Source organism: Bacillus rossius, chromosome 10 (assembly GCF_032445375.1).
Source record: "Bacillus rossius redtenbacheri isolate Brsri chromosome 10, Brsri_v3, whole genome shotgun sequence".
Taxonomy (NCBI): Eukaryota; Metazoa; Arthropoda; class Insecta; order Phasmatodea; family Bacillidae; genus Bacillus; species Bacillus rossius.
Window position 1 is genome coordinate 50882500 of NC_086337.1, and position 27735 is coordinate 50910234.

Here is a 27735-nt window from a genome sequence, read left to right on the forward strand (position 1 = left end):
CCCCCCCCCCCCCCCACCCTTCCTTCCCTCCTCCTCAACCCAAAAAAAAATTGCACTTGTGATTTGGTGTCACGTTGACGGAAAAGACGAAAACATATCAACCGATGGACTTTTTTTTTTTGTTACCCCCTTGCAGATTGCCGGGGGCATGAGTTCAAAGCTCTGCGCTGTTCCGATAGATTGACTTGGAGAAACGAAGTCTTCGACAGACGGAGAAAAAGAAGAGAGATTCCGTGTCTTTTGATTTCCGGTCGGTGGGCGGAGAGAGGAGGGGCGAGAATAGAAGAATTCGCGGAAGGAAAAAGCGGCGGCTTGGTGGTGGGGGGGGGGGGGGGGTGGAGACTGTATCGGCGAGAAAACTTCCAGCGACTGGGGGGGAAAGGTTTGAATACAATGGAAAAAAATTTCCATTTTCGGTTCGTAAAGCCGAAACACCTCCGCCTTGCAGTCGTACAATTTCGGACGTGAGCAAACGCATTTCTTAGTTTCCTTCGGGGCAATCGCCATTGAGCAGAGCAAAATTCTAACCTGCGTGTTCGTGACTGAAGTTTAAGTTGGCAACATCACAAGAGTAATTTTAAAAAAAATCCTATTATGGCTACACATAAAACAATCAATTTCGGCACAGCCTACAGGCGTAGGTAGATTTCGAAGTAGGCCTACATATTTCTTATGCAAATATTTTGGAACATTTTACATGACATTATATATTTTCGCTAATATTAAAAAAAATATAGATTTTTTTTATATTCCATGCAGCGAAAATATTTTGAATGTTTTTAATTTAATGCATCGAATTTCATATTATGCATAAGATACGTTATGGAAGTTTTATTTATTTTCTTATTTCAACCCAGGATTTAATATTGTGCATGATACGGAAATTATAGTTTTTTATTATTATTCTACCCTTTTACTTTTCCATCCTCTGCAACAATGTTTCGTCTTGTCAAACATTGTTTACGAAAAAAACGTTTTAGATAATAATTACATCTTCAAACAACTAGAGTGGATTTGATATCGAATACATACGTTAAAACGGATGCGTTATTTTCCATATTATGAGAGTTACATCGATTTTTCTGTTTTTCAAAAAACATTCTTTATTTCTACCCCTTGGGTAGAATTTTGTCCATTAACGAACTCGACCGAGATTTTCCACTACTAGATTTTATGTATCAGTTTGTAATTGATTTGTGAAAAATTGTGACAGTTATCATTTCCAAAATATTGTATTACCTATATATATATATATATATATATATTTATTTATTTATTTATTTATTGTTTAGACAATGGTTTTGGGGTCTATGGACCATGAAACAAAAAAACCATATAAAAATTTTCCGAAAGTCGCGTAATGGCTACATTAGGTAGTATTTCTTAGAAATCTACAAAAAAATGGACGTGATAGCCTCTTCAATTATGTGTTTTAACTCTGGCAAATCATTAGGAAGATGCGGAACGTACCTACACTCGATATTTTAAAAAGCCGCAAATTATAATAAAATAAAATCCAATGACTTTATGACAGGTGAACGTGGAGGCCAGCGAAAAAATGGCCCAATCTTCTCGACCATTACGACCAACCCAACGGTCAGGGGTTTCAACGTTAAACCACTCTCGTACAAAGATATTTTAAAATGGGGAGGGCTGAAATTACAGATTCACTCTTAGCAAATTACAGAACACAAAAACGTTTTACTGTCAAGGGAGTCGCCATTTTCGCGTAGGTGGCGCTGCAAGCGGGAAAAATAACAAAAGCAGCACTCACGCATGCGCCTGTCTAAAAACATTTTTTAAGTCACTCTTTTATAATTGTGACCTTCAACCAAAAAACTCCACAACGCTCACAGTTGATGCTATTGAAAAATTTTATATCTGGGACATACATACGTACTTTCATGGACACCCTGTATCTTGGAACTCAACTCTTGCGCACGCGTGGTCACGTGGCCTCCTTTCGAGATCGAACCCTCGACCCGCTGCAAGTTTTCGAACTCGTCCACCCCCCCCCCCCTTCCCCAAAAACCCCCTTCTCTTTTGAATCCATCGACCGACTGCGGGCCTGAGGGGGGTAAGTCTTCGCGGTTTTATGAAACTCGCGCAAATACCGCGTGTGGGTACGGGTTGAGTGGGGGTAGGGGGTGAAGGGGAAGTCCGGGTACGTCGGTGACGAAGAGGAATAAAGGGGGTGGGGGGGTTTGAACCCGACGGGGTTGTTCCGCCGCGTGCCTCAACCCCCGACAAACCTCCCCCTCGAATACTTGAGGTTCGCCGGGGACAAAGTGTCGGGTACTTCTGAAACATTGTAGGAGTTTGGGGAGGGGGGGGGAGGGGGAAGTGGTGCTTTGAAGGGAGGGGAGGGGGTTGAGCGGGAGGAGGGGAAATAAAAGGAGACCCCTCTCGATATTTGATCTCGACTGCTGCGAAACTTCGCCTTTCAATAAGGCCCTGTCCGCCATGCTCCCTGGGAGTGTCTTCAAGCGGCGGAAGAGAAGCGCTTCTCCACTGACTGTCTCGCAGGCTTGTAGTCGTTGACGGAATCGGGAATTTTTTTTTTTTCGGGAAGGGGTTAGGACTTAAAAATACACACACACACACATCAAATTAAAAAAAATTTTAACACTTATATTTGATATAAAATTTACATTAATATTAACACTAACGCAATGGCACATGGGGGCTTTCACAGAAAACATACACGAAAGATATTTTAATTTTGTTCAACATATGGGTGTGGTTATTTTTTTATATATATGTTCCCGTATATATAATTGATTTGTATATATAAATGATTATAGGCCTATTATTATTTTATAATTAAAATTACTAAATTAGACTAAAATTTATCATATGTATTGATTTTCTTTATTAATTAAAATTAACTTGATTATTTTACAAAAATTAATACTTCATTTGTACAAATGTTTCTATTAATATTAAACAATGAGTGTTTATTTAATATTTTATTTAATTGATTTTATTCTTTAATTGTCTTATTTACAATATCACTCCAGATATTTTATTTCTATTAATTATTTGCATGAAAAATTAAAGTTAGTTTTTTTTTACTAAGCCAAGTACTTTTAACTTCTAAAGCGCGTACATAAGGACAGGTACCCATTTATTTTAACGTAATTTCATTTATTTAAGGGATATATCTTAAGTTTTAACACGATGCCTCCCTTCCATTTGTATTTCTCTCACAAACATTTCCAACAGAGATTCACTCAGTATAATATAACGGGTATAAAATTGTGCGCAAGTAATAATTTTTACCAAGACTTACGCGACATTTTTACAAACACTTTATCACCCTAAGCAACGAAATTTTGACAATATTTACGACAGAACAACAAATGCAAGAGAGATATCGATTTAATATTTTAGAATGAGCTCTTATATAAAATATTGGGGGGAAAGTAAAAATGGCTTGTGGCAACTTAGGACTACAATAAAGCTGTACATTACCTAACTGAAACAACCACGTCCCCGCGTAGGTACAAGGTGTTTGTTTTTAGTAAATGTGACAAAAATATTCATGAAAAAATTACATTTGTAAATTTATTGCATTCACATGAAAGCAACTGTATAAAAAAAATTTGTTGTCCAAGTACCTCCAATAGTTAAAATTATTTGTAAACCTTTTCCTGAATAGCTTTCCAGTATCAACTGCGCACATTAGTAAGCAAAATAAAACAAAATATAGTCAAAATAGAGAATATTATTTTATCTTATCCATGGTTAAAAAAAAAAAAAAGATTGAATGACACATCAACTAAAATATAAAAATGTTGCGACTATTTTTGTAGGAAATACTCTGTATTATCTTTAAAAAAAATGTATTTCATAGACACGAAAAAAAAAAAACCATAACCAATGCTGTACAAAGTTACAATAACGATGCAAGGTATTGACGTCTCGGTGGGAGTTTTCTATGGTCGTATGGGATGAACGAATTGTGGAGGATGCCTGCTCCTTCTACGTCCTGGCGCTCGGGGATATTGTCGCGGGTTGAAATTTTGCAGGGTTGTTGAAATCAAATTTAGGGACTTTACTGACGGGACTCTGGGCTGGCTGCTCTGTTCACTCGTCAGCGCAAGTGGCGTGACCAAGTAATTGGGGCACGGGGCCGGCGCGGCGCGCTGCGGGCTTGCAGAATTTTGTTTGTTTGTTTGGCCGCACGCTGGCGCAGCCACGGGCCGCAGTTACTGGGGCGCGCTGTCGTAACAAGCCGCGCGGTGTGGCCTGCACATTGGGGTAGAGGGGGGGTAGTCTTCCCAGATGTTCTAGTTAGTTGTTTAGTAAATTTGACTTCAATAACGAGCTTTTGTTATGGTAGGCGCGGCAGGGCGCGCGAATTTAAGCGCAAGTGATTGGTGACTCGGGGCTCACTCAGGCGGAGGCTATGCGTCTCACCTGTGGTCACGAGTTGTTAGTTCGTTCGTGATGTAGGAATTCAGGCTCACTCAGGCGGAGGCTATGCGTCTCACCTGTGGTCACGAGTTGTTAGTTCGTTCGTGATGTAGGAATTCAGGCTCACTCAGGCGGAGGCTATGCGTCTCACCTGTGGTCACGAGTTGTTAGTTCGTTCGTGATGTAGGAATTCAAGCTTTCGGGCGGAAGCTATGGTCGACGCCAGAGGCCACGAGTCGTTTAATTTAAGTTAGGTCATAATGTAGTCGTCAAGCTTTCGGGCGGAGGCTATGGCCCTCGTCAGGGGTCACGCGTCATAGTTTTTAAAATGTAATGTTCGTTCGGGATTTCAAGGGCAGGAGAGGCCCCTACGTTATTTTTTTAAAGTAATCGATCAAGAAAGGCTTTTCGGAAAATGTGAGTATGGACTTATCTTTGTTTTAATTTTAAGTATTAATTATGATTTGAGGTATTCGGAAGGACTAGGGAAGTGTTTAGTGAAGTTCTCTCATTCTCTCTCTTGTAAGGTCGTTCAATCGTTAAGGAAGTAAAGAGATTATTGTTTTAAATTGTAATCCCGCTATTTAAATGTTCTTTAAAATGATGTTGAGTATTTGACTTTAAGAATAAAATAATTTTAATTAAGTATTATGTTATTTTGCAAAATCTCCTTAGTTCAGCTCTCACCAGACATCCTGTACGGGATGACGAACCTATGATCCTAGGTACAGTAAAGTATTTTATGAAGTTAAGACTAGTTGATGCCAAGCGAGTTGTTTCTATGTAAAGAGCTACGATTCTCGCCCCCCCCTCTGAAGGTGGATCGTGACAGAAATGGCGGTGGCACCGGCTAGGTGCACGTGATAGAAAGGGTAGAGTTCGCCGGATAGGTTCTATTTCTGGAGAGAGAGAGAGAGGTAGATTTTTATGTTTATTATTAAGTTAGTTTCAGCTTCTGATAGCAGGTTATTAAGAGTTTACTTGAGGAGAGGATTACGGAATTTTAGTCTATAGTGGAGGAAGTCTTTGAGATTTTTTTTTTGACGTAACAGATGTTTATTTGAGGATACTTGTAAGGATAAAGTTTATAGTGATAAGTTGTTTTAAGTCGTTGAATTTATTGTAGATTTATATCGGGGATTATTACGTGAGGAGAATACGTTATAAGTTAAATGCTTATTAGAGATAATGCAAGTGGTTTAATTTAATTGAAGTTCATTTTAAGATTGTAGGTTAAGAGAATTATAATTTAAAATAAAGTTTTTTGTCGTAAATAGGAATTATTTTCAAGAGAAGTTTGTTTTGTTTTCGTGCGCGTAGGAGACGAGACGTACGAATTAAATCAGTCGAGGGAAGGATAAACGTTAGAAAGGAATTAAAGAGAAAACGAGAGTTTATGTAAAAGAGAGTTATAGAATTTATAGTGATGTTTTGTTTTAATTAGAAAAATGTTGAGAGTTGTTTCAGAACGACACGTCAGTGGACGTGGCAGAGTGAACACGTGACTGGGAGGTGCTGAGACCTAGCGGAGAACGGAGGAACCGCAAGCGAGGGTTGGCGCACCTGATGGAATTCGGTGACGTCACGGGCTCATACGGAGACGTGGACAGGCCGTGACCTTGTTTTGATCAGCTGTACGGTAACTTAGCGATAAGAAAATAGACTATTGGTTAAATAAATTTAAATTTAAGTGTGTTTTAGGAGAAGAGGAACTTTCAGTATGTAAGTAATTTAATTTAAGAAGTGTATGATGTATAGGCTAGAAGTGTTTCGTTGTAAGTTGTTTATGTTTTTGTTAGTTAAATTCTACCTCGGTTTTAAAAATATTTTTTTGGGATTTGTAAACATTATTAAGGAGGTACACTATAAAATCGATAAGCATTGAGAAAACTGGGAAGGCTAGATTTTGTGTGTAGAGGGAATTTACTCCAAAAGAACAGAGAGACAAAATTAATGTTTTCATTAGGGCGAGGGACCCTAAGGTGAGGCGTTGTGTCCCTGGGAAGAAAGGGAATTGTAGCGCAGACCATAGGAGATGGGCTGACTACGGAATTAAGGGTCAGGAGAATCCTGAGAGTTGTGAGTAGTTTGGGGCAGGAGTTCCCCATGGTAGTACCGAAGTGGCTATCCTGTATGGGATAGGGTACCATTTCAATGAAGTTTGTTGGTGGGGTTAGAGCCCCCTGTGTAGTGGGCCTATAGCAGATAGGCACTACAGTGAAATTTTTGGTTATTTTGTGAGGTAAATTCCCTGGAGGTTAAGTAAGATTGGATTCAGTTAGGAAGGAGGGAAATGAGAAACATTGCTGTAGAGAGTTAGTGTACTTGCCTAATGTGAAATTGAATTTTACTAAATTAATTTAGGAGAAAGTTTTGTTCGGTAAATAAATAATAATGGAAGATAGCTAGATAATTAATTAATTTTTTTGAGTAAGGTGTTTTAAGTAATGAAATAAAATAATGTGAAGTAATTTGAATAATTGGGGAGGAATTTCTTTAAGAGTTTAGATAATTGTTTTTGAATTTATTGAGATATTCAGCCAGTGGAGTTTGAGTGTGAGAGATACAGTGAGATTTTAAGGAAATCGGTTGTTTATTAATTAGGACAAATGAGATTTTTTGATTAAGAGTCAGTAAGCATAGTTAAATTTACGACATAATATTTGTTGACAGTTTACAGTTATTAAGGAGAAAACAGAGTAATCTATTTATTTTTATTTTAAGGGTTTGAAGATAAGATTATGAATTTTTTTTTTTTGAAAGTTTCTTGGGCATGTTTGAATAATTTTTATTTGGATTTTAAGAAATTACAGAGAAAATTTAATTGATTTACATTAGTTTGGAAGTATGGAGGTTTAGTGTTCGATTAGCCCTAACTTGATGGTCGGATCCCAAAAGAATGCCGTAAAACCGATAGCCAATTGAGAGGAATGCGGTAGGCGCTTGTGTAGAGAGGGGTTGTGGGAAAACTCCTTGGGACTGATGGCAGATCAGGGGCCCTAAATAGTGTGTGATGCTGTAAAACCAGTGCAGGGAAAGCCTGGTATGCTTAAATTTTTGGGCACAGGTTAGGTAAACCTGGGGTTCCATGGGATTTAGTCATGTTAGCTGCTGTGAGACATTAAGATTTCCAGGCTCCATAGTAAATTCAATGTAAATTTTTGTTTTCTTAAAATAATAAATTTGTTTTTAATTTTTTTGAGATATTTGATTTGTAACAGTGAATACAGACCCCGAGGAATAAGAGTTGTCATGCTGTGAGAGGAGAAGGTGGTAGGCCTAAAAGGGTACAGGCACCACAGAGGTTATGTGCATTGCATAATTTAAATATAAGGAAACTTGAGAATTTGAAATTTTGTTGTTGGTTTGTACACCCATAAGAAGAGTATAGGCAGAATTTTTATTGTTATGAGATGTCTAATTTAATTGAAAAGAAGAAAGTTTAAAGATGCAAGGTAACATTATTATTGTAATAATTGAAAGAGATTAAGAGGTAGAGAGAAATAGGCAGTTTTTGTTTGTAAGTACTAAAGTTTACATATAGAAATTTAGTAACTAAGAATGAATAATAAGTTAAGTCTAGTGTAAAAGTTTTTTTTAAGTTTGTTAAGTTAAGAGTCACAAGTAAATTTTTTTTTAGAGAGAATGTCTTTGATAGGAAGTATTAGAAACTTATGGGAATTTTAGGGTAACATAAATAATGTAGGTAATGAATAATAAATAGATGGTAGGTCTTAAGTTAGGATTAACATTTGAAGCAGAATTTAATTAAGAAGAAGGAAAATAAATAGGCCTAATGAAAAGAACAAAAAAGGATTTTATGGTAAAGCATTTTTTTTAAGTAATAAACAATGAATAATAATGTTGTTTCAGGGTAATGTGTACTAATAATACAATTTTTTTTTAGGACCAAAGAACAGGAATTATGTAATTTAAATTAACATGTATTTTTGAAACTGTTACAGATTCCTTAAGATGAGCTGAGCAGCAGTCCAGTTTACAAGATGACAAGAGTTCGAGAGACAAGATACAAGATCACTGAAACAAGAGCCAAGACTGAAGATTCAAGAGAAGAGAAAGCTGGCAGCCATGGACTTACAAGTGGAGATTAATAAGGTCATGTAAAGTTTTATTTTTTTTTATGGAAGACAGTAACTGGAGTTTTTTTTTGTTATAAACATTATTTACAGAACTTTTTAGGTTATAGTAATGTAATGGAACTAGTGAGTTGTGGTAGCTGTCAAAAAGAACTAATACCTTAAGTTTAATTTTTAAAGTTAATTTTCTTAATTTACAGAGGGATTAGTAGTTTTTTTTAAACCTTATTTAGGTTGGAATTTAAATACAATAGCTTATTATAAATGTGTACGAACAGTTCAAGTTCACAGTACTGATAGGTAGGTCAGATGATCTTATTGATTTTGATGATTTGTTGTTTTGAGTTGATTTTTAAGTGTTGTGAATTAGACAATGAAATAGTTCTGAAAACTTAAATTATTTCAAGCTAAGAAATAGTAAAGTTAATTGTAACTCAAAGGACACCAGAATTTAATTTTTTTTTGAATTAGTAATGTTTGAAAATTTTATACTTTACAAGAAAGGTTATAAACAAACAGATCGGATGGAACAAGGATGCAGTAAATCACAATTTCATTTAGAATTATTGATTAGCTTTTGAGGTTATGAAGTAAAAGTAATTATAATTTAAAAGTTTGAATAAAAAAATGTTTTTTTTTATTTGTTTGAAATAGAAAGTTTAAAAGTTAATTAGTCATGATCTAGGTGGGTGATGGGGTGGGAATTGGCCACTCTTTTTCCCTATAACCTCCCTAACATGGCCTTCTATTACAACTAACAGAAATAAAGAAGAAGAAAAATGAAGAATTATTAGTTAGAATGTTTCTTTCATGAAGATACCTGATGAACTTTTACTGTTTGGAAGAATAGAAGCAAGGTTAGTCAGATATTTTTACTCAGAAGAAGAAGAAGATAAAGCAGTTTTATGACTCGACAAGCCAGAGATTGGTGTTTCCCCTCTGCGCTTCTATTGACTACGTTGTTTACTCTCATGGGATAGCTGGTTCGGCACCATGGAGAGAGATTGGTGGGCATTGTGGTTGCCCCCAGAAGAAAAGAAGAGTAGAAGAGGTTATGGGTGGGTCATGTGAACTGACCTTCAACCCAGTTACTTCGTGGGGACTATTTGCTGTATAGAGAAGATCAAGACTCAAGAGTTAGGGAAAATCATTGGAGGTCATGTTTCCCTTCCTTAAGTTTTTCCTATCAAATTATTTGCCTGATTAGATTATGCTAAGGGTGGGATACTTTATGTTAGCAGTTGAATTAATTAATTTTATTTTTTTGTGTGTTTGCATCCTTGCCCATCGATTGCAGTTTAGTAGTTAGTTTTGTATTTGTCAGGCGTGATGGTAATGCCTGTTGATGATGTTTCAGAATTGTAATCTGTTCGTGATGAGGATGGCACAACTCCGAAGCAGATGTGGGGAGAAGTTGTGAGCTGCCCTGGAAGCCAGTCCAGTAGCTGTTGGAGTTGAGTGGTGTTTGCTGATGGCCAGCCCAGGGAGCTACTCTTCTCGACAACACTGACTTCGAGGAGTTGCACCAACCTTCACGAGATAAGAGTTTAATTAATTGAAACACTGTAAGGACACTTAATTTTTTTTGAAGAACGAAAGAAGTATGGTAATAAACGGAAACCGAAAAAAAAAAAATAATAATAATTATCAAGAATTTGCACATTGTTTAACGAATACTGAGAAACTAAGAACAGTAATTTAATTTGTAAAGAGAGCTTCACTAACAGAACAATTTTTTTTAGAATTGAGAACTCGAGCCTCTGAAGGTTCCTGTGAGAACAAACCAGATAAAAGTTTTACATTTAATTTTATGAATACTTGTTGTTTTAAAATAAATCTTATGCAGAATCTAGATGTATGTTCAGACAGCAAGGAACTAAGAAAATTATTATTTTTGTGAAATGAGGAATTTATAGTTATGGTTTAATGGAAAAAGACAATTTGTAATTTTGAGGTAGCTCGATGGGGCTCGAGCTCTGTGAGGGGAGGGTTATGTCGCGGGTTGAAATTTTGCAGGGTTGTTGAAATCAAATTTAGGGACTTTACTGACGGGACTCTGGGCTGGCTGCTCTGTTCACTCGTCAGCGCAAGTGGCGTGACCAAGTAATTGGGGCACGGGGCCGGCGCGGCGCGCTGCGGGCTTGCAGAATTTTGTTTGTTTGTTTGGCCGCACGCTGGCGCAGCCACGGGCCGCAGTTACTGGGGCGCGCTGTCGTAACAAGCCGCGCGGTGTGGCCTGCACATTGGGGTAGAGGGGGGGTAGTCTTCCCAGATGTTCTAGTTAGTTGTTTAGTAAATTTGACTTCAATAACGAGCTTTTGTTATGGTAGGCGCGGCAGGGCGCGCGAATTTAAGCGCAAGTGATTGGTGACTCGGGGCTCACTCAGGCGGAGGCTATGCGTCTCACCTGTGGTCACGAGTTGTTAGTTCGTTCGTGATGTAGGAATTCAGGCTCACTCAGGCGGAGGCTATGCGTCTCACCTGTGGTCACGAGTTGTTAGTTCGTTCGTGATGTAGGAATTCAGGCTCACTCAGGCGGAGGCTATGCGTCTCACCTGTGGTCACGAGTTGTTAGTTCGTTCGTGATGTAGGAATTCAAGCTTTCGGGCGGAAGCTATGGTCGACGCCAGAGGCCACGAGTCGTTTAATTTAAGTTAGGTCATAATGTAGTCGTCAAGCTTTCGGGCGGAGGCTATGGCCCTCGTCAGGGGTCACGCGTCATAGTTTTTAAAATGTAATGTTCGTTCGGGATTTCAAGGGCAGGAGAGGCCCCTACGTTATTTTTTTAAAGTAATCGATCAAGAAAGGCTTTTCGGAAAATGTGAGTATGGACTTATCTTTGTTTTAATTTTAAGTATTAATTATGATTTGAGGTATTCGGAAGGACTAGGGAAGTGTTTAGTGAAGTTCTCTCATTCTCTCTCTTGTAAGGTCGTTCAATCGTTAAGGAAGTAAAGAGATTATTGTTTTAAATTGTAATCCCGCTATTTAAATGTTCTTTAAAATGATGTTGAGTATTTGACTTTAAGAATAAAATAATTTTAATTAAGTATTATGTTATTTTGCAAAATCTCCTTAGTTCAGCTCTCACCAGACATCCTGTACGGGATGACGAACCTATGATCCTAGGTACAGTAAAGTATTTTATGAAGTTAAGACTAGTTGATGCCAAGCGAGTTGTTTCTATGTAAAGAGCTACGATTCTCGCCCCCCCCTCTGAAGGTGGATCGTGACAATATGGAAAACTCGGTTTTGCCGTGTTTGCTCGTCTTCGCCGGTAGAGGATTGTTGGAGGGGGGAAGGAAGGGAGTGGTATTGGCGCGACCCGCTGAGAAAAGGGGCGGAATGGTAAAGACGTCGGGTCGGTTGTGGCGAAAGAAGGTGAGAGTTGTGAAGAAGGGGGAGGGAAAGAGCTTCACCCGTGACTGCGAAATGCCGCGCGCGATCGCTGGAGTGTGCCTATCGCCCCTTCAGGGGCTGGCTGATGGAGGAAGGGGGTGAAGGGGCGGAAGGTTCCGAACTCGTTCCGCGGCCGACGCGACGATGTGGAAGGGGAAAGGTGTCAACCCGACACGGGAACTCCACGCGGGCAGCTTCCGGCCGCGGTCGCAAGACGTTTCACTTCCGGAAGGAACGGCGCGCGTCGAAGAGTTCCGCCCGTAAGACTTTCTTGCCTCGACGTCATCTTCGTTCCTCTTTTTGAATGTGCGACGTCTCAGCTCTCGGCATGAGTGACTTCGTGAATGTGACGGAAGTCTCGTGGAACGGAAATGTGTAACCACGGTGCTGCCATCTGTGGCGGGTGGCGCGAACCAAAGTTCACAAAGTCAAAGGGAAAATTTTAAATATCAACTGTTAAATAATTAAAAAAAAAAAATCCTTGTCGAAAATAAGGTCCAGAGCCAAATTTCATGTCTTTTTTCGATTTTATCGGAGACGTTTCAATATATAGTTTAAAATTTCGTTCTGCTAATCAAATGATTCAGTAGTCGACTTAGCTGATTCTTGCAGCGAATTCTAGCGGCGGATGTGGAAACTATTGTGATTCGCGTCCATAATTGTAGTTGAAAAACAATTTGCGTACTATATGTGTGATTATCACGCTCGGCATTATTTTAAATATTTCTACGTTTCATTCTGTGTCCGAGTTTCGTATCATAAGTGTGTTTGCAACATGAGGACACATGAATTTTCTCGTTACCATGGATATATATTACATATCTCTGGCGAGTAGTAAAAGACTGACACCAATTTTTTTTCCCTTCGACTTAAAGCATCAGGTTGAGTGGGTACATAAAATGAGTCAAATCCACGTTAGACATTCCTGACTAATTTTATCTATTCTCGCGAAGTATTATGAAGATCGAGTATGGGTTTGTTTGTTTGAAAGTAACTTGAATACTACTGAAAAGATTTATTTCTTTCTTTAATTTTTTTTGTGAATTGTACATTCCTCAATAGATGGAAATAGACCATATGTTATTATTAATAAAGGAGGTTTTCGAAATATTTGTATTTAATATTCGCTTTTCAAGTACATTCCAAATTCTATAGACGCAAATCACACCCTTACTGTTTGCGCCCGCCACTAGAATTCGCTGTCTGAATCGTAAATCGTAAACGTTGCTTGCCACCATAACCCGCAAGAAGCAAGCAAGCAAGAAAAAAAAACGGCCATTTTAAACTATTAGAAACGGCTCCGATTAAAGCGAAAAAGTCTTGAAAACTCCTAAACCCCGATCTTGGACCTGATTTTCGAAAAGTAATTTTATTAAAGTACTGTCGACACGGTTAAAATTTACTAATCCGTTAATACTTAAAGTTTCCGCACACGTTAAACGTTATACTTCTATGGCATTACTAAAATTATAACCGGAAATATTTTCAAAAAAATAATAACATTAAGTGTCTGTTTGTATATGTAAATAATTTTAAAAAAATATTAACTTTATCGTCCTGATTAAACATTATTATATAAAATGAAATTATGTTCATTAAAAATGAAAATATTTTCTGTGACTACATTTGAACCACATTCTTTGAGATAAGAAAGCGCTCGCTGTACCGCTGTATTACTGAGCCCTTTAACATATTGCAAGATGAATATCTAATATAATCATAATAATGCCAGTTTTTTTAGGTATTTTAAAAATTGTGATTACTTCTTTCTATGACTATTTTAATTTACCAGATAGGCTATATTCCGGGGCAGTTTCACTATCATAAAGTGTCATTTGGCACGCTATTACGTTTGGTGTGTACTTTAATGTTTACGAAAGTCACTATACACGGCTTTGTGTTGCTATACGAGGGTCCGCCATCTTGGTTACACATTTCCGTTCATCGAATTCTGTTCCATTTCCACGAAATTACTCCCACCATAAGCCGTGTACAGAGCGGTGAGACGTTTACACATCAAAAACATTTCCACTGGAAAGGGATAAAACAGCAGTAACGACTTCCCGGACACGAGTGACATGTAGCCTACTCAACAAATTAACAAACACGCTTAGTTCCATGCTATCACGGTACAAAAACGGTTGATTAGAGAAATTCACGACTGTCAATGCGCACAGTAAGTAATCATTCCCATTAAAATGTATACTAGGGCACTTAAATTGCATTAATTTTTTTAATAACTTATGAAATTAAAATTTAGCCTTAATTATGGGCTGTTACGGTGGAAGTAGGTAAATGACAATAGACACAAAATTATATGGATACAATATAATATAACGTTTTTTATGTATATTATGTAGTTTATTTTCTTATCTTTTCCATTAATTATCTCCTTAAAAGATATGTTAGATGTTATATAGCAAATTTTAACCTAACACAATTCAGATACTAAAAATTTACTTTTAAATTACGTGCTTTTATTTTAATATTTTCGAATTCTTTATATGTTTGGTTATTAACAAGCACTTTTAATTAACCTCTAGGAATTTCATGCGAATAAGGAGTTATGGGTTTGATTCCTTGTTTAGAGATTAAAAATCTATAGGTAAACTATAAAAAATTGTGTTTTGATTTCCAGTGTGGATCCTGCAGAATGTCTTGAGTGTCGTGCACCTACGAACGTTTCCTGTTATAAGTTATTATTACGTTTTACATCGTTCATTTTGGCTTGTGCTGACACCTAGTGTATTCAAGAAGAAGATTTAAATATCCAGAGGGAAAATGCAGAGATGAAAATTCCTTTTTTTTTCCGTAGAAAAAGTTAAAATGAATAAAAGTGGTGAAATGACGATTCCTCTTATGGAAAACTCTGAGCAGCTTATGTACTTTAAAAACTTGCGTAAGATGCAAAAAAAATCACTAATGGGTTCTTGTTGGATGGTTATTTTTTTTCCCCTTTAATAAAAACGTTAGTTATTAAAGTGAGAACATTTCTGTGTATAGAAGCTAATGATTTTGTTTAATTCATAAATAATTAAAAAGTTAAAGTATTAACATTGGATACGTGATTCACCTGCTGAACATACCATTAGCGATAAAGCTTATAACCAATAATAGTAACACGTTTCATTGTCGTTGAAGGGAAAAGGTTTCCGAATAAACTTGACGTATACATTACAATTCTTGATATTTAATGGTAAAATCTGTATTAATTGATTTCCAAAAATATTTACTCCAAAAATTGTAATGAATATTAATTATAAAATGGTATTTTAAGTTGTTTTTTTTTTCAGTGTGATAAAACCTTTCTTTCAAGTTATAGTACATAAAACCATATGGGTTAAATAAACGTAATAGCAATTTCAGTATTTTAAAAGTATTTTTATTTTAGAGTGTATCATAATCATTTTTCCTTGAATTTTTAAAGACGCTTCAGTGCAAAAAAAATTCTTATTTTTTTTTTATTTTACTAACTGCTACAATCACTTAGTTTAGATTTAAGTTTTATTTTAAAATTTATCGCTTAGTCAGAGTTGTTAGTTGGTGACGAGACACGTTCGCTACTAACAAGCCATTTCAGATTTTCCTTGTGTTACTATTTTGGTTTTAACGCTTCGTCGGCAACGAACATAATGAGATACAAATACATGTACAGCCATGTCAAGTCACGGGCTTTGGGGAAGGAATACATCGTAGCTTTTTGTAAATAATCATCGCAGCACTTGACCTGAAATATTTGAAGAAATCATGGGGAACATAAATTTTTGACGTGATAACGTCTTATAAATTGACGAACAACGCCGGCTGCACGCACAAATAAGCATGACTCATTGTCACGTTCCACCTGAACCGAGCGTGCGAGAACCGGCCTACCCCCGTGCAAGAAAATCTTCTATAATATCAAACAGGTTAAGGCGAGCTGTTTAAATAATTGTTCTTGATTATATTTAAACAAATTATTTAAATTAAATTTGCAAAAACCTGTAAATAATATTTGAAAATTAAAAAGTATGCAATTTTTCATCAATGTTTTCTTATGACGTTATCACGTAAAATTATCGTCCGTAAACCGACTTTACAGACAACCCTCTATTTATCAGCACCACTGCAAGGCCCGAGAAAGTCATTATTCCCAGAAAACGCTAACATTCAAAGACAGGGGAATGTTGTAGCGGGTAGAAATCCACAAACCCATTCAGACGTGATAAATTATAGTTTTTGTTATTATTATTATTTTGTAACATACCGCACAGAAGATAAATCATTCATTTATTCACCCAATATGGTTTTCATAAATGTGCGAAAATTCTAAACGATAAAATGCTCACCGACAAAAAAAAATCCCAGAACTTGTCTGACCCTGACTTTATCAATCTCTTTGAACCACGCATTACACTTGAATTAAAACTCCAAAACTTTCGCTCCAGCAATTACTGAAAAACTATTCTCTACTTCTCAGGGGGGGGGGGGGGGAGAAGCGGAACGATGGTTTGGTTTTTTTTTTCGACGGAAATATTGCTAAACGCCACACTTTTTTTTCCTCTCACGCGCGTATATTAATTTAAAAGCAATTTCTCTCGACCGTCGGTTCATGAAATCGGGCAGTTAATAATTCTTCCTCTCCCAGTCCTGCCAACCCACACGCGTGTGGAGTGTCCAGCGACGCGGAGCGGACAGGTCCATTTGCCTGGCAGTTTGGCGACCCCTGGCTGCCGCCGCCGCTATTACCAGCAATTAACATCGGATAAGCGGGGGCGGCCTGGCGGGGGCATTACCGCCTCTACGTCCAGCCCGGATTCTAGGTATGGTCACACTCACCATGTGGATTTTATTTTTTATATATATTTCTTCGTCGTTACTACTCGTTAAGGCCCGTGTCTGTAGATTTAACACTACACCTAGTTTGCATTTGCTCCTCTGTCTCAAATATTTTACACGGACACTTCCTAAGCGATAGACAATGTGTGTAAAAAAATAAGGGTGGCGAGTGTTTGCAATTTGCTATCACTTGCGCGCCTTTTTTACACCCATTAGGATTAACACTTAAGAAATATACTTGAAATTTTTTTTGTGACAAAACAACTAATTCAAAATATGTATAATGTTAAATTTATAGAAATAGTAAGTCTACTTAATTAGTAGTGAAGTCTGTAAAGTCGGTTTACGGACGATAGTTTAACGTGACAACGTCATAACAAAACATTGATGAAATGATTGCATACTTTTATGAATAAAATTGAATCATTTTTATTTTAATAATAAAAGAAATAATACTTTAAATTATACTAGTTATCAGATTTTTAAAATGCAAGAATAATGAACCTTTATTGCCTAATTTGTTGTTGTAATAAGCAATAAACCACATTAACTTTTCACTTCACTTTATAAATAGTCCACGAAACAGTTCACGTGTAGATGTAAGTTGTGTGCTGCCGCTGTCTTTCTTCTCCTCGGAAGCATAGGCCAATCGAGTGGAAGAGAGATAGATGCGGCGCAAGCGTACAATGAGCGTAACGGGACACAGCGTAACGAGACACTTTTTCGTGCGTGCAGCCGGCGTTCATCGATTTATTAGAAGTTGTCACGTAAAAAAGGAAAAAAATTCAGGATGGCTTCTTATATTTGACATTATTTTTAACAAATTAATAATATACACTCATTGTCTATTGAAGGTTTTTTGACTTGACAACGTCTAATAAATCGATGAACGCCGGCTGCACGCACGAAAAAGTGTCCCGTTACGCACATTGTTCCGTTACTCTCATTGTACGCTTGCGCCGCATCAATCTCTCTTCCACTCGACTATTTATAAAGTGTTTAAAGTGAAATGCTTATTACAATTATAAAATACGTGGGTTATTTTTTTTTCAACCTCCGATCGGCTGTAATAAAAAAACGGGAATGAATTGGGAAATTATTTTAATGTCAAAAGAAACGTACATCTTTACTCTATTTTTCCACATAATCACATAAGTAAGGTTTAAATTCGTGCAACTGATAACAATTACAATCACAATCACTTGTCTACTTATTAGAACAATTATACAGGATGAGACTTTTAAAAGAAGCGCCGTGAAACATGTGTGAAAATAATGAGTGATTGAGTAACGAGTTGAGTTCTGGAGTTCTTTGAGTGTGCTAGAGTTGTTTCTATACACCCGTCTCTTTAGAGCTCCCCACTAAAAAAATAACAGGGTGATAAATCTGGAGAACGAGGTAGAAGAGTATTTTTTTTTTTTGCCGCAGATAATGTCGGAGTCTCTTCTAAAAGACTAACTCTTACACTTAGTAAATAGCTCTTGAAAATAATTGACTAAAAAAATGGAAGCGAGGTACGCTGAAAAAAAAAGGTTCCGAAACCAGTTGGTAAGAAATAGTTTGTAATACTACAACAAATATATTGTAATTTTGTGACACATGGCCAGGATATTTTTGCATGTATGAAATACGTTTTTCGAGATATTATAAAGTATTTCTTATAGAAATTTATTCACAATTTCTTATTTTAATTGATTAATTCAAGAATTTTAAAAATATTATAAGGATATTATAAGTTGGTTATAAATGTGCCCATTTAATACTGAAAAGCCATTTGAGGAACGGATTACAAATAACTTTTACTATTGGGGGTACTGGGACAACACAAGCATAATAAATGCCCGGGTAAAAATCCAAACCAGTATTACTGTGAAAACTATTTTTTAATGATACAGATATTTTTATGAAAATGTACAAAATTACAAATATCTGTAAGTTTACGTGGATATTTTTGTTCCATTTACAAAAAAAATACAGTGTATAGTGTTTAATTAACATAAATAGCCATTAAATGATTGAAATAATGAGAAAATGAAAAACTAGCTTAGTGTGTGAGACCGAGCAGAGTGTATTTGATTTAGTGAGGCGGGATGATAGGGCAATGCTCGCTGCTGTTTCTAGAGCGGTATCGCCTTTAAGCACAAGGCTCTGAACTGCCGCGCACTCTTTTACGTCGTCTGTGAGATTTCAGCGAAAACCTAACATTTTATGGCGGAGAAATGAAGGTAAAGGTGTGATGCACGTCCCTCGAGAGCTTACACGAATCTGTTTCGCGTATTACGCGCCTGATAATTATTATGAAAAAAAAAGCGTTTCTGTCTTCTAAAATTACAGGTTAAAAACGAAATACGAAAAAATGTACTCTATCGAAAGTCATTTGACCATAACCTCTGATAAATGACTTTCGGTATATTGCCTTTCGGTCTAGTGTATTACGGTCTGATGTCTTTCGGTCTAATGTCTTTGGATCTAGTACATTTAAGTGTAGTGCATTTCGGTCTATTGTCTTTCGATCTAGTACATTTAAGTCTAGTGCATTTCGGTCTAGTGCCTTTTGATCTAGTACATTTCAGTCTAGTGCATTTCTGTCTAATGCCTTTCGGTCAAGTGCCTTTCGGTCTAGTGTCTTTTGATCTAGTACATTTAAGTCTAGTGCCTTTTGATCTAGTACATTTCAGTCTAGTTCATTTCGGTCTAGTGCCTTTCGGTCTAGTGCCTTTCGGCCTACTGCCACGTCTGCAACTATACACCCTCAGCGTAGACCCCACTGGGACATCTTGAGCAGTTTTCAGATCGCGCGGGTTCTTCTGAAGCCCTGCGCGCCGCGGTGTGTGGCCGGCCTTAAGGCGCGCCTCCACCCCTCTGTTGCGGGGAAGCTCCGCAGCGGCGCGCTGGGAGCGGCGCCCCTCCCCCCGCCCCACCCCCGCCGACCAGGACCACCTCCGTCGCGCCCGCCGGCCGCGCGGACACGGGCGGTTCGCCTCCGCTCAGCAGTGCCTAATAATTATTTACAGAAACTGGCGAATGTGCGGTCGTGAAGCTGCCGGCAGGGAGGAGCTCTACGTGCCGGGAGAGATGATGGCTTTAATCAGCCTTGCGACTCCGCGCAAGAGTGCTACAAGCGCGTGGGATGCAGAGAGTTAGTTCCCTTGCACTCACGTCGAGACACTCTGGCTTTCCGTGAGAGTATACGCACTTACTGTCTAATAATTACCATCTTTCTCGACAAAAATTAATGATCTACAACTCAACGTTGAGTTACACTTAAAGGCAAAAACAAAACGTTTATTAATTTATAGTCATGCAAAAGAGAGTATATAACGAAGTTCTAAAAATAAATAGTCACAAAAACCAGCCTTACATATACTTATTTTAAATTCTAAATTATTTACACAGAAAAAAAAGTTCTTTCACAAAAGATTCATTTGGAAAACAGTTGCCAAGAAATAGTATGTAATACTACAATAAAGATATTGTAATTCTGTGCAACACATGGCTATGGTTGTGTTCAACTATATAAAATAATATTTCAAGATAATTATTTTTGAGCAGTATAAATAAGGAGAACCAAATGGAATAAACAACTGAAAAAATTAGTGTTTAGAGGTAATTCTGGTAGTTACTTCATGTTATGATTTAAAATTCCTTCAGAAAGAAATATTTACTTTATTTTTACCCTTTTACTAACATTATTAAAATTCTGATGATTTTAAAAGCGCAGGTCAAATAAAATATATATTTCTTACCGCAAATAAATTAAACCATACCACATAACAGCCAATAAGAAAGATTTTAAACCTTAAAAATTTCCTATTGATAGTCAATTTTATTATCCTTATCCATACTGCACAAAAAACGTTGAAAAAGAAATTTTCAACTTCGTCAGCTATTATGCAAAGAATATGCGATTTTTTTTAATGAAGGTTCAGCCACTCACAAAGTCGACCAGTTTAACCGTGTGGAGCGTAAATATAAAATAATGACCTTGAACAGGATACACGCCCTTATAGCAGCCTTATACGAGGATAGATTAATTTTGTAACTAACTTAACTACTGAAACTCTCGAGCCATTGTTTACTATAATTGAAATTTAGCCTTCCATACATTAACTGTTTAGTTGGATGTAGCTACTGTGGCAAGTAAGTACATGCGACTGATTAAAAACCAAAGAGAATCACGTGGTAGGTTTTTTTTTTTTTACATCAAACATCCGTCCAGTTCAAACGATTTCTCGCCCCATTTCACCACGGACTAGTTTTCGCTCGACGTGTCGATTGCGTCCAGGTTGGTGCTAGAGCTACACTAGATCCATAAATACCAACCTAACGACCCCCCTCCCCTTTTTCACTGATGCGCACAACAATCTGATGCATCGAATAAACAAGCAGGACGCTTCGGACATGGACCCGAAACGAAATGAGGCAAGAAATATGGGGAAACACGAAGCCAATAAACACCGTGATGACAAACTGATATCACGCGGTGCAGGTTAAATTCAGATTTAATGTCCCTCGTACAGTTCTGAGCACAATTCCGGGAACAAATCGTCAGCACGTTTTATAATTTTTTTTCCGTAACTTATTTTCAGCGTATTGTGCTATACATTCGTCTTCTACAAAAACACATAATGTTGACGGGTTCTTTGAATCAATCTTGCGATGGAGGAGATTGATTAAAATCATTATTTTGAACTGTATGTCATTGAGAAAATCAGAAAAACGGACAAAGAAAGATGAATACACAATACTAAAAATAAAAAGCCAAAATTAGCTGGTATTGATGAGTTTTCTGTAGGTTTTCTAGATTATCTGTTTAGTGTCCACGTGTAACAACATATACCCGTATAGAGTCACTATCGTTAATAATAGGGAACATACCAATAATTGTAACTTTATGATAGTGAAAGCTAAACTGGAATATATTTGGTATGAAACTAAAATAGTCATAGTAAAAAGTAATTACAGGTTTTTAAATACAAAATAAAACTGGCATTACAATGATGATAATAATACTTACATATTGTACATCTAAATTCTATAAGGCTTAATAGCTCAGTGTGTGCCTCCGAAAATGTAGTTGGCAACTCACCGGATTTCGGTGCGTGGGCTGAAATCTCATTTGTGTTGTCCTAATAATTTTCTTGGCGCTTATCCATACACTATCGACTACAATTACAACTACAATTGATCAAAAACTAGGGGTTATATGAAAAATACAACATTAAAGAGGGAAGGGGGGATGTTTGGCTAACTTGCGACTGTCAAACTTGCCAGTGTGCAACTCATCTTAAAAAAAACAAAAAAAAAAACAGCGGTCGAGCACGCCCATATTGACTTCAAGGGACGTGGTTCAAAACTCGTTACTGCAAAAAAAAAATATTATATAATGTTATTAAAAGAGTTTATAATTCATATATTAATATTGAATCAGCTCAATAATGATTACGTTTGTTTGTAGGAAGTATTTACACATTGACATCGGTCGTTTGAGCAAAAACAAATGTACAAACATAAAATTAATATCCTAATATTTGTTTTAAAATGTTTCCTGTCAATATTTTATTAATACCATAGAAGCTTAACTTCAAACGTGTGCGGAAACTTTAGAGAATTAACAGTTTATTGAATTTTAACAAGATGGACAGAGTTTTGATAAAATCACACGTTGAAAATCAGGTCTAAGGCCGAGGTTTAGGAAGTTTATCAAGTCATTTTCGCTTTTATCAGAGCCGTTTCCAATAGTTATTAATTAACGCGTGTTTCGTGCTGCTATCTGCGCGTGAGGGCAGCGAATTCTAGTGGCGGGCGCAGAAAGCTAATATTTTTTATTTATCAGCATATTTATGACGATCTACAATACTTTTAAGAATTCAGCGTTAAATTTCGTGTCCAAGTTTTGTATTTTAAGCGTATTTTTCAACATGAGCGAACGTGAGAACACATGAGTTTGCTTTTAACCGAGGTTAGATGTTTGCAAGTCACTGGCGAGTACTGAAGGAATCGCTCATTTATTTTTTTTTTAATTGTAGTAATGATATAGTTTTAGTGGTGACCGAGGTAGCCAAAGGACGGGAATGTTGGCGCCGCCTCGTGCGTGTTTTGTTCGGGGCGAGCGGGCGTTAGCGACGGATCGATGTCGCGGATGCCTGGCGACAGCCGTGCGTGGCCCGTGCGCCCGTTGGGAGGCTGCGAGGGTCGCAATGATATCCTATAAGGCAAGAGTCCTATTACATGAAAAGCGTAGTGTAAAAACTAATGAAATGCTCAAAGTAGAAAATGATTGCTTGGAAAAAATATTTTCTCCTTTAAAAATTATTGTGTGTTCAGTATTTAATTCACTTCGAAATAAATGGCGAACTGAAGGGATTGTTATAACAGGCACTAGCCCCTCTTTTCCCAAATGAAGTTTGAAATTATTTTTTTATTTCCAAATCAAATTCAAAAGAGCAATAATTCTGCTGTGATCAGTTTCGTCTAATTTACTCTAAAAAAAAATATGAACAAGAAAACAGACGAACTTAGAATGTATTACATAAATCAATTTTTAAGTAAATTTGAACAATAATGGTTATGAGTGAGCATCTAGTTTGACCAAGAGAGCTTTTGTATATTCCAGTTAAAATCGAGAAATTAGTAGCTGCATAAAAAAAAATAGTGCGTGGAGTACCTCCGCGTTGAAGAAGTGAATTTTCGTAATGTGGAAATGAAAATAGGAAGGGGTAGAAATTGATTTTTAGTGAAATAACATTGTATCAAATCAAACTAAAAAACTAGTAAATGAAATAATGAATATTATAAATTAAAATAGAACAAGAAGTACGTATTTCAGCTAATTTCACGAAGCTCACACTGTTTACTTCGCTGCATAGCAAGAATACCACACGCATGTGCTTGGAATATTGGACGCTACTCGTTGCTAACGCTCGCGCTGGCCTGTAACAGGTATACTACGCGCATGCGTTCGAGTGCCACGCATTCACTCTCGCTCTTGTCTCTTTCTATTCCCCCTCCCCAGGATCGTTGAACGTTTAACGCGACCGTGTTGGAAGTCGCATTAGAAGTTTCACTTCAAATACTGTTTGCACACACGTTTATTGTATCTAGTATCTGTAAAGCGCTACGGACTACAACAGAAAAAAAAATACAATGTATTTAAATGCCACAGTTTAATAATATCAGAATTTTCTTTTTAAAAATAGATCCTTTGTATTAATAAATGCATAGCTTTAATAATAAACGTTAATATCTTAATGACATAATAACAGTTAGTTTTTCGAAAACTTCCTTTTTAACGTCTTTGTGCTGCTTCGAGCCTAAACACGAGGTAGGGTCGACGCAAACAAAAGGTTTCAGAGGCACATGCCCTATTTTTGCGCCGAGACCGTTCATGCAAAAACATGACTTGAAATTTCCTTGTTCCAGGGCTTTGCGATATTGTAACGCGTAGTTTGCGAACACCAGAAATTTAATAACCGCCCTTGTTCCTTTGAGGTAATTCTGTCTCACGTCAGCTCCGCTGAGACTGGTAGTGACAACTTCGTCTGGAAATTACGGTCGTCACCTTAGAAAATCTTAGAGCTCGTGTTTTTTTTTTTTTTAAATTAATGAATGCGAGTGAAATGAAATCCTTTGAAAGTTCATTTTGTAACGAAACGAATTACTTGAATGAATTGTTTCTCCTGTGAGTTGAGTGCTTAAGTAAATTTTAAGTAGCCTACCTGTTGAAAAAAGCAACTAATTAGGTTATTAAATATTACAGAATTTTTTTGCTGAGCTTTGTACAAGGCGCGAATTAAAAAAATAATTACGCAATTTTTATTGTGAGGTGAAATTAGTCGTGGAACAACGTTTGGAACACTCCTGTTAATTTTGAAAGAGTTTGCCATCCACTGAATCGAATATGCAGTGTTTCCCACGGGGCTTGCCCCCCCCCCTCCCCCCCCCCCCCCCAACCAAGAGTTTAAAAAATAACTAATGTTTTATTACTCACGTTAATGCTATTTATCCAAAGCTAGAGAAAGCAAATATCAAACAAACCGAAAAATCTCAAGCGCTATCGGTTTTTAAATACACCCTGCATTTTCCGTAAGAGGTGGGCATATTAAGAACGTCCTGTGAATCGCCGAGGGCCTAAACTTGTGAATATGTTTGTGAAAATGGAAAGCAAATGTTCACGTTAAATTACAGATACTTGAAAACTTTTACATTTACACGAAACACAACTGTACTTCTACAAAAAATAGTGTTTGTAGTAATACTGTGTTCGCATTATTACCCGGGCATTTATGCTTTGTGTAGTCCCAGTACCTCCAAAAGAAATTATTTTAACCGTTCCCTGAATAGCTTTCCAGTATCAATGACAGCGCACTTTAATAAGCATAGTAAACAAACAATCAAGTATAATCATTGATTTTTAGATTACCTTTTCCATGGTTTAAATAATATGTTTCCATGAAACATAAATTAAAATATAAATTATTCGCAAATTTTTGTAATAACAAGTCATAATTATTTTGAAAAATGTATTCAATATACTCAAAAATAACCATAGGCATGTATTGTAATAAGTAGAGACATGCAACATTTTTGGATTCATTTCGCGGCCCACATTTTATCCGGGGAACTGTGAGCCAATGGAATACACTAAACAAAGAAAGTGCCGAATTACGGACAGCCTAGTTTAGACGTCTCACGCGTCAGTAGCCAATGAACAGGTGTCATTTCCGCGAGTATTTAAAGGACTGTGGAGTCTATCCTAGAGGTCAACGAATTCGCGAATTTTGCAGGTCTCTAGTAATAAGTAACAATATTTTTCTTGTAGTATTACAAACTATTTCTTGACAACTGATTTCCTGAGGAATCTTTTGTAAAAGGATATAAATTTTGTTTCCTGTGAAGCAGGACTACAAATATGGTATGAATTGTTTTAAGTTCAAATAACTGTTAACAGGTTTGGCTGTCATTACCTTTTGCGATGAGAAGAATAAGCGATAAAAGATTATCAGCAACCACAAGTCCTTGGAATTTAGCGTGCGTTGGGTCCCTGCTTTCATTATTTTGGACAAATATTTAGTACCTACATTTTGTAATTTTATACTCTGCTGGTTTTAATCGCAGCCTTAACGCAGATGTGCGAGAAGAGTGTATTGCCTTCATTGCAGAATCACTGCAACATTAAGGCGGTAATCTGCGTAGTCCGGCGGTACTTATCTCTCGGCTCCTCGCGCTAATGACAGGTTCATTTCCCGCGCACCTGGCTCTGTTTGCGACTACACGCGCATTTGCTCTTTTTAACTTTCATCTTTATATAACTAATGTAGTTTCTTAGGTTATATTTTATATATTTATTTCTCAGTTATTATACATTTACAAATGTTTACAATCGTCAAAATACCGCATGTAATTGATATGCACTCACATACAAGCTTGCTTTCGTGTGTGCTAAATTTCCTAGTTAATTAAGTGAATATTGTTAACAAAGTGTAAAAAAATGGGAAATAAATTATTATTATTATTATTATTAGTTGGCAAAAGGCCCGGGGGGGGGGGGGGAGCACCTTCTTGTCTGCGAGGTGAGCTCGAAACAATAAAAAAATTACATGCATGTTTCTCCTGGTGCAGATTCCACGCGGGAGAAACGAAAGCACTCCGGATCTCGTTTCTTGTTTAATATTTTGTGTTAAGTTGCTCGTAGCTCTGAAGTTTTTCAAGTAATGTTCTAACCAAGTATAATATTGTTTTATATTTATCTAATTTTTTGCCGTGTAAACATTTTGGCGCTCGTCAAACGGCATTTAGTAGAAGTGGTTTCGGGAAAATGGAGCGGAAGTCGGTGAACGGAAATGTGTTTCAAAGATGGCGGACCAACGTGTAACAAGATAAACCTGTGTGTAGCCACTTTCGTAAATATTAGGAGACATGCCAACGTATTAGTGTAGCAAATGTAACTTTATGATAGTGAAACTATCCTGGAATTAATTTGGGAAATAAAATAGAAGACAGTAATTTCACGTTTTAAAATACGTAAGTTCTCTACTATTCTATTTCATATTTTTTTTAATATTTTGCCTTGAGTGTAAAATATTTAAAGTGTTAAAGCTTTTGCGGTATTTGAGGGTTGTGATAATTTTATTGGACTGCTAATATAAAAATAATTTCACTTGAAATTTTGCATTACCATTCAATCATTAGAGAAATAAGCTGTGCAGTTATTTAAAAAAACGCATGGATTTTTGGTTCACAATGTTAGTTTTGGAAAATAAAACAGAGTAATCATTTCTGCCATGCATTTTGCACGCGCAGAATTGCTGTGAGTGCAGCACGGAAAGACTCTTGACACAGGATCAGGAGGCAAAAAGAGGTGGCGATAACTACGTCTCATTTTCCTGTCTGACTTGTTCTTATTTGGCGTGAGAATATCTGGGGCGTTTCCATGAGCGAGTGGGGTAAACGAGTTAAACTTTCTCTGCAGAACACTAATTAACCTTCGTTACGTCGCAATCCGCGCAACTATAAACTGCTGTTAGTGAACAACTACAGAAGTTGGCTTTGTAAATTAACTGGCGTTCGGGAGGGAATTTTGCTTTGCAGTGAATGTTCCGAGTTTGCGTGTGGGTTGTGACATTTGCACGTCTCTGCTCTGACGTCAACAATATGCCATGTGAAAAATCTCCCTAATAGCGTAACTTGACGAAACGCGACTTCGACTGCCGCGCGAACGGACAAATTACGCAACCGAAACCCCGTTATCGGAGTGTCGCGTTTCCGGACTCCGTTATTAAACGGGCATCGCCCATTTGGGGAGGGGGGGAGGGTCTGATTGCTTTAACTTGTTCTGTCGTTCAGCCATTGTTCACGAAGATGGGTTGTGTAAGTTTCACCAGTGTTGCGATTAAATTTACGTGCGTGGAAATAACTTTTCAGAGCAAAGGAAACAATTTAAAAAAAAAAAAAAAATGCGAACGAGTCTTTCAGTATTCTCTATTGCTTTGGTGACGAGAAA

General features: G+C 37.1%; 1 long non-coding RNA gene across 1 annotated transcript; it reads left to right on the top strand.

Annotated features, from left to right (window-relative positions):
* Nucleotides 1-4015: 4015 nt before the first annotated feature.
* Nucleotides 4016-10151, top strand: LOC134536126 (uncharacterized). Its single transcript, XR_010075762.1, has 2 exons — nt 4016-6141; nt 8385-10151. It is a non-coding gene; the product is annotated as an uncharacterized LOC134536126 (long non-coding RNA).
* Nucleotides 10152-27735: the final 17584 nt, after the last annotated feature.